This window comes from Peromyscus eremicus, chromosome 1 (genome assembly GCF_949786415.1).
Source record: "Peromyscus eremicus chromosome 1, PerEre_H2_v1, whole genome shotgun sequence".
Lineage (NCBI taxonomy): Eukaryota > Metazoa > Chordata > Mammalia > Rodentia > Cricetidae > Peromyscus > Peromyscus eremicus.
The window spans coordinates 192,541,672-192,548,139 of NC_081416.1; the positions used below are offsets into that span (position 1 = coordinate 192,541,672).

Below are 6,468 nucleotides of genomic sequence, written 5' to 3' on the forward strand. Positions count from 1 at the left end.
TATTTTAGCTGCTCTGCTTTTCTGTCTTTTTCTGTCACAAAATCAGGTGGCTTGTCTAACATAGGACAGAAACTATCCAACTCCAGAACAATCTTTTCAAAAGAGCAGAACAATATAAAACAAATTTTCCACAATACCTATCCCAAAATACATTTGAATCATTGCTAAACAGAACAGAAGTGACTATCAAAAAATTTTGAGCCTTGGTGATTGAAAGGCAAGAGGCAGCAGAGGACTTGGTCCTAGCGTGGAGTAATGCACAAAGCTTCCCAGGGTGACATTCAGTGTAGAAAGGTGTCTGAATTATACCAGCCCAGCTGTGTGGGAGTGATGGCAATTAGAGCTTGCTCTGGTTCCAACATCTATCTGTAATATAGAAACACATACAAGGAACAGAGACATCAAAACCTTAATCAATACACAGAATGTACAAGACATGGAATCAATGAAAACAAAATTAATACATCAGCAGGGACCATGACAGCAACCACTGGCATCTTTCAGAGTTTCATCATTCAACTAAAGAAGCTTTTTTTTAAGAAATAAGAGGCTCTTTTTCAATTTCTGCCTTGCACAACCCAGGCACTAGGAACTCATAAGAAGCTTCCTAGTTGTTAAGTTTCTTTATTCAGGTAGACCAGGCCTCTCTTCTTTTTTTGTGCAACTTTGGGTAGTGCCTGACATTTTATGTTATGCCTATCCAATCACTTGCTTCCCTGTACCACTGAAGGTCCTCAGAGTTCCTTGGCTCTGTTGTACGGCCTTGGCATTGAAACCCTGTCAATGCATGCTCAGGTGGAAGGGATCTATGATGTTTGGCCCCTGGTCACACCAGGGCATCTCCAGGATCCCAAGGCAGGTCAGAAAAGGAACTGTTGGTTCTGAATGAGCTCCCAAGTAACCAGAAATTACAAGATAGGCTGAGAAATGTCTCCCTTATTTCCCTGGATGGGGGAATTTAGCAGCTCATCAGACATGCTTCTCCCTTATTTCACCAGATCAAGATGCCACAGAACCAGAACAGAGACAGAACCAAGCATTACTTAGAGTTAGAAAGTTCCTATGTCTTAGCAGACTAAGTCCCCATGGGAAAAAAAAGAAGGTACTTGCTGTTTTCCTTTTTTATGAGACTGCTATTTGTTTAGGCAGTCCAACAAACTGAAGGCATGCCTAAGGGGCCTCCGAATATGTCTCAGGTATGGATCCCTGGGAGCAGATCTTTAGTCCTGGTAGGCCAGAGGACTCCTGAAGGTTCCTGAAGGGTCTACTTTCTGGATTTGGGTTAGGGTCTCCAAAGGCAGGAGAAGGACCACTAACCAAAACATCCTTGCCAAATCAATAAAAGCAATCAATGAAAGCACGCATTTTTATTCATGCATAGAAGCTGCCTCCCTCTAAGTCAGGGATCCAGAGGTCAGTCATAGATATGAGGAACACACGGTTTATATAGCTCAGGGGTTGGGGTTTTCTAAATGGGGAATTTGACAGGCAAAATAAATGGGGTTTCAGAGCAGAACATGAGCATAATATAAGCATAAGTCAAAATGGTCTTCTGAAACGGACATGATTACAAAATGGTCATAAGATAGACATAACAACAGACAGTCCTAAGAACAGTTTGAAACAAATGTAGGCTTTGAGAGATGGTTATAACTTTTCTTTTTTTTTCCTTCTTTTTAAATTTAATTTTTATTTCATTTTACATACCAACCAAAGTTCCCTTACCTTCCTTTGCTCTCACTCCCTCCACCTCCCCCAACCCACACCCATCCACTCCTTAGAACCAACCCCATCCACTCCTCAGAAAGGGTAAGGCCTCCCATGAGGAATGAACAATGCCTCACAAGTTCAACTGAGGCAGGACCAACCTCCCCTCCCCTGCCTCCTTGTAAAGGCTGAGAAAGGCATATTTTCAATAGAAGGAGCCATTATGGGGCTAGGGAGAAACCTGATGCTAAGTAAATTCCTATGAATCCACAAGGATGACCCCAGCTAAGGCCCATACCAATAGTGGAAAGGGTGTCTGAACTGGCCTTCCCCTATAATCAGATTGGTGAATACCCTAATCATCATCATAGAACCTTTATCCAGTAACTGATAGAAGCAGATGCAGAGACCCACATCCCCATATCAGGCTGAGCTACGGGAGACAAGTCAAAGAGAGGGAAGAGGGATTATATGAGCAAGGGCGATGATGATGATCACGATAGGGAAACCCACAGAGACAGATGACCTGAACTTATGGGAGCACACCGACACTAGACAGACAGCTGGAGAGCCTGCATGGGACCAAACAAGGAAATCTGCATGTGGGAGACAATTTTGTTGCCTGGTCTGTTTGTGGTTATCACTTTTCAAAACAAATACAAGATTGTCATTTTTCAAAAGAAGCAATACATGACTGTGTGTAGTTAAGATTATAGGTGGTATCTAGCCCAATCCTTGAGAAACACTATTTAATCATAAACAGGAATGACCCTAGTTGGTCTGCACTATAAGATGGCGTTAAGCCTAAAGTGGAGGCAGGCTGCTTAATCATCTAACCGGTTATGCTTATGTTCTGCTTCTGTAACCTGGACTATTTTGCCCACCAAACCTCCCATCAGGAACCTCACTCTAAACTATATAAACCTTGTCATCCTCATATCCAGGGCTGAACTCTCAAAACCCAACTTAGGGGGAGGCAGCCTGTATACATGAATCAAAAACCTTGGTTTAATTAGTTGCTTGCTTTCATTAATTTTATCATGATGATTTTGGTCAGCAGTACTTCTCTTTCCATCTTTGGGATTAGAAGTATACCTAAGCATACAGAGAGCAGTGGTTTCCTACATGTCTGTTACATCACAGTGACACCAGACATGAAATTTCATGGTAAAACTGGACATTCTTCATCTGTTAATTCCTTACTAAGTGTGGTCATTTTCTTCCTGACTTTTGTTAAAGTGATTCAATTACTTTCATTCTGTTGTCCATTCAGAAAGAATTTACTGCAATACTTCCTGTGTCTCCCTACTCCCCAGTTCTTTATCTATGTGAAAATGTATGTATGCTTATGTCTGTGTCAGTTTCTATAAAACTTGATGATACATAGCTCTTTGCATAATTTCTATTCTGTCACTTAATCTTTATGGTTATTGTGTTCTCACTGTGTGATAAAAATTATATCGCATCAAAACAGATATATTCTCTTTCTTGCAGAGATACATATTCACTTTTATGTTTAAATTTCAGATGAGATATACATGGTTTTCTTCCATGCTGTTGCAAGAGTGGTTAATGTGGTGATATTGTGTTCTCCAATATAGTGCATCCTAATAAACTTATCTGGGGGTCAGAGAACAGAATAGTCACAATATTAAACATAGAGGTTAGGCAATGGTGGGACACACACCTTTAATCCTACCATTTGGAAGGCAGAGATCCATCTGGATCTCTATAAGTTCAAAGCCACACTGGAAACAGCCAGGCATGATGACTCACACCTTTAACCCCAGGAAGTGATGGCAAAAAACAGAAAGGTATATGAGGCATGAAAACCAGGAACTAGAGCTGGTTAAGCTTTTAGGCTTTGAGCAGCAGTTCAGCTGAGATTAATTCTTCTGAGGACTCAGAGGCTTCCAGTCTGAGGAAACAGGATCAGCTGAGGAACTGGCAAGGTGAGGTGGCTGTGGTTTATTCTGCTTCTCTGATCTTCCAGCATTGACCCCATTACTGGCTCCAGGTTTGTTTTTATTAATAAAACCTTGTAAGTTTTATCCTACAGGTTAAAGTTATTTTATCGTCAAGATGATTTGTAATTAGAAGTTCATTTTAATATTTAAAACCCAGCATCCTTTACATTTGTACTCACTGGTCATTGTTTCTGAAACAGCAACTTGGACTTACTATTAATACTGACATTTCAAAGCAAAGTTCTGCAAGCACTTTCAATAAATATGTACATTTGAAGACTTCAGCAGTTTCACTGAAAAATATATTTTACAAATATTGTTTACATAATAATTTTGTGAGTCAGAGTCCTGTTTTGTTGCCCACAATACCTTTGTAGTCTTGCACACATTTGATTTTCCCACACCGACAACCAGGTCTCAAGATTTCAAGTCATCTTTTTGCCCTCAGAGAAATGATTTTGGCAACTGTTTAAGGAAGAAGTTTTAAATGATAGAATGGACCACAAAGATTTGACAATAGGAGTAGTGTTCTTATTTCAGACTACAGTTGGAATTCTGGGAAAATTCTCTCTTCTTTCCTGCTACCTCATCCAATACTACACTGAACAGACGTTAAAGACCACAGATTTGATTCTTACACACATGTTCACAGCCAACTCCTTGATCATTCTTTCTAAAGGATTACTCCACACAATGAGAGCTTTTGGGGTGGTAGGGTTCCTCAATGATTGTGGCTGTAAATTTCTTTTGTATATTCAAAGACTAGGCAGGAGCATGTCCATTGGCACAACCTGCTTCTTGAGTGTTTTCCAGGCCATCACCATCAGCCCTGGGAACTCTTTTCTGTTGGGCTTTAAAGTCAAAGCTCCAAAGCATAATGGCATGTACACCTCCCTCTGCTGGATTCTCTACATGGCAGTAAATATGATTTTTCCCCTGTATATGTATACCAAGGAGAACAGCAAAATCTGACATACGAGAGTGATTTGAAATACTGCTCCACTCCAGGTTATGATGACCTTGGAAGCTCATTATATGCTGTGGTAATTGTTCTTCCTGAAATTTTGTTTTCTGTCATCACTGTTTGGTCCAGCACCTCCATGGTTGTCATTCTGTATAGACACAAACAACGGGTTCAACATATCCGCAGCACCAGTGTTTCTTCCAGAACATCCACTGAGTCCAAAGCCACCTACCGCATAATGACACTGGTGTCCACATTTATAGGCTTTTATGCCCTCTCTTCCATCTTACAAGGTTACATTGCTCTCATATATAAACCTGGTTGGTGGTTGGTTAACATCACTGCAATCATTTCAATGTGTTTTCCTACTTTGGGGCCATTTTTTGTGAGCCATGACTCCAGAGTGCCAAGATTGTGCTTTTCATGTGTAAGGAATCCAAAATTTCTACAATGATATTTATTACAGGTATAATGGTTGTATCATCTCTTTCTCACAATATCTAAATTTTAACTTTCTCTTTTTATTTAAAATATCAACATACAACTGTTATAGCCACTTGTCTGTCTAAGAGAAACTGTACTCTGAGTTTGGGTTTTAACTTGTTGAAACTAGTACCTGTAATATCATTGCAGCGGTGAATGAATCAGGTTGTTCTTTTGTGAGAAAATAGTACTCTCTTTTTACAAATCATAAATCCACTTCCTTTCTGCAAATTAAATAATTTAGATCTCAATTTTTTAATGTAAGTTCCTGCAGACTGTGTGACCAAGTAATATACTCAATGGAGAACTTTTCCAGAAGGAAACACTGTAAAGTATAATGGTGCATGTTGCTGTGAGATAACTTTTTAAATGTATGGATCAAGTATTTTTATTATATTCCAACAATTTCCCTTACTACTGTCTGAAAGAAGCCATGCTGTCACTCCTGGGAATGGCACATAAATATTTTGCAAATGGAGCTCCTTAAGGCAAGATCCTTTGGAGGATTGATCCACTTGTCAGTGACTTGTGGGAGCTATGCTGTAAACGCATCCATTGATCCTGGGGAACTCATGTGCTTCGGGCATCTCTCACTTTCACTATGCTTGTTCTCATGGTAATTCTGACTTTTGCTTTGTCAGTTGTGATTGTAGCTGAGTTTTCTGGGAAGAAAAGTTAATGATTTCTCTAAAAGTTTCTACAAGGAAACTTTTTGCAGTCATTCACAGAAACTAGTTTCTCCAGTTGTCCCTGGCTGCCTTTGCAGTCATTCTGAGTAAGTAGGAGGAACTCACTAAGGTTAATGATTCTTGGTTACTTATCTATCCTAAAAAAGTGATAGCTATGTTTATATGTGTGTGTGATGAAGAAAGGAAAAGGGAGAGAATAGATTAGCTTTCAAGACAGCATTTTGTAATTGTTCAATTGAATCTTATGTTTAATGCAGGACACTAAAAATTTTCTCATGTATGAATAAAGAAATATTTTAATTCTTAATTTTTTATCATTTATGAGTAAAATTCAAATGAAAATAATATTTAGAATGGATTTCTGCCTTTGTGAAGATGTTGATCAAATTCTTAGTTTTCAACATGAGTGGGAAATTGCAGTTTATTCTAGAGGTGTGGAATTGAGTGGTCTTTCCATTTACACTCACTGGATATTGCTTCTCCCAGAATAGCAATGCCCTATTTTTAATCCAGAATTTACAAACATATATATATTGGGAATATTCTGCATATATATGTGTGTGTGTTATGATGTTAACAAATCAATGAAAGTTAACTATGTTAAAATGACTTTTAGTTGAGACTGAACCTTGCTATGTTGCACACTGTGTTCGAAATC

At 39.0% G+C, this 6,468-nt stretch overlaps 1 pseudogene; it reads left to right on the forward strand.

Moving 5' to 3' along the window:
- Positions 1 to 4,169: 4,169 nt before the first annotated feature.
- LOC131904066 (vomeronasal type-1 receptor 4-like) lies at positions 4,170 to 5,092 on the forward strand (annotated as a pseudogene).
- The last annotated feature ends 1,376 nt before the right edge of the window (positions 5,093 to 6,468 follow it).